The sequence below is a fragment of the Amblyomma americanum genome, chromosome 9 (genome assembly GCF_052857255.1).
Source record: "Amblyomma americanum isolate KBUSLIRL-KWMA chromosome 9, ASM5285725v1, whole genome shotgun sequence".
Classification (NCBI taxonomy): domain Eukaryota; kingdom Metazoa; phylum Arthropoda; class Arachnida; order Ixodida; family Ixodidae; genus Amblyomma; species Amblyomma americanum.
Window position 1 is genome coordinate 65,264,149 of NC_135505.1, and position 1,499 is coordinate 65,265,647.

The window sequence follows — 1,499 nt, forward strand, 5'->3', positions numbered from 1 at the left end:
GAGTGTTACAAATTGAAGTACTGTAGCAAGGGCATATATTCATAAAGAAAAAAATTGGAGCAATACAATGACTACAGCAAAACATGTTGATCGCATTGCAGTGCATGGTGACTGATACAGGGTGCAGAAAAAAAATCAATTATCACCTCTTGAAACGGTGTATGAGGAGCTGAATAAATCTGGAATTACTAGTGTCAGTGACAATGCACTCCGCCAGGTTATTCCAAGACAACGCCTGCCTTATTGGCAGTTTTTCAGAGTACAGACTATGCCTGAATCTATAATACTTTGTAGCGCTAAAGAGCAACGTTACTGGCATGCATTGGTTTATAGGCGAGCTTGCGTTAGGATAAGATGACCAGATCACTTTTGGTGGTCGATGGCGGCCGCTTCCTATGGGTAAATCCTTTGTATTTATCTAATTTATATATATTCAATACTGCAGCCCATTTTACGAAGGCCTAGCAGGGGAACAGACAGAATTCTTCACGCAAAATAAACCTATAGATCGAGACAAAGAGCGTAAAACACAATTTAGGTGGCGGCAAGATCAGTTACATTGTTAGAGCAGAGTTGTAATGAGGAAACAGAACATGGCGAAAAGAGAAAATATGCTCAAAATGCAAAGCTGAAAATACATGTAGAAATTATAAGGCGAGTAACACATTATAAGAATGCGAAGAAACCCAGACTTTCGTCCAGACGTAATCAAAGAGAAATGAAGAGTAAAATTAAAGATGAGGCATACGCCCGAGGGCTCTTTATTTCGAAAAGTGATATATCAAAGCGATAAATGAGTATTAGCAGTTCAATGTACTATCATGATCAATATATATGGGAAAACAGCAGCGCGTGGCACATAGCCTCACACGTCCTTGTGGCATTGTACAGCAGCCTTTTTTTTTTCGAACACTCTGGAAAGGGTTCTGCTGCAGTGCTTGCATTTGAGAAAAAAACGCTCTCTTTACCCTTTGTTTCTGAAAGCGGCCACCATGTATCGCCAATGTTAGGGTTCGAGGCTATCGGACACGTTATCCTGTGTTAGTGATCCTATAGCTCATGATTGTGAAACCGTCAGCCCGTCGGGCTAGAGGCTTTGAACGGACAGATTTTGGCTGGACGCGCGAAGCCAGCGATAACGCCTGCCTTGAAATAGCCTGCGTCTAAGCATGCTCCATCAAACCGATTACACTGCCTTCTGCCTTATCGCAATTTGTAGCACAGCCGCGATTGCGAGTAATCGGCAGTAAAGGCCTGCAGGCTGCCTCAGCAAAGCTGAGATGAGTCTAGGAAAATTTTCGTTGGAGAACGTGCCCAGACGTGTTATCTCGGTTTCGGTTCCGCGGCCTGCAGTGCCTTCAGCGCGGATTGCTTCCGATCGTTGCAGCTATTCGGCCTTGTGATAACGACGAAGGCAGCGTAATCAATGAGGCAACGCTTCCTCAGATGCAGATTGTCTTATAGCTTGCGTTATCGGCATAGCGTCACGCATGCAGCCT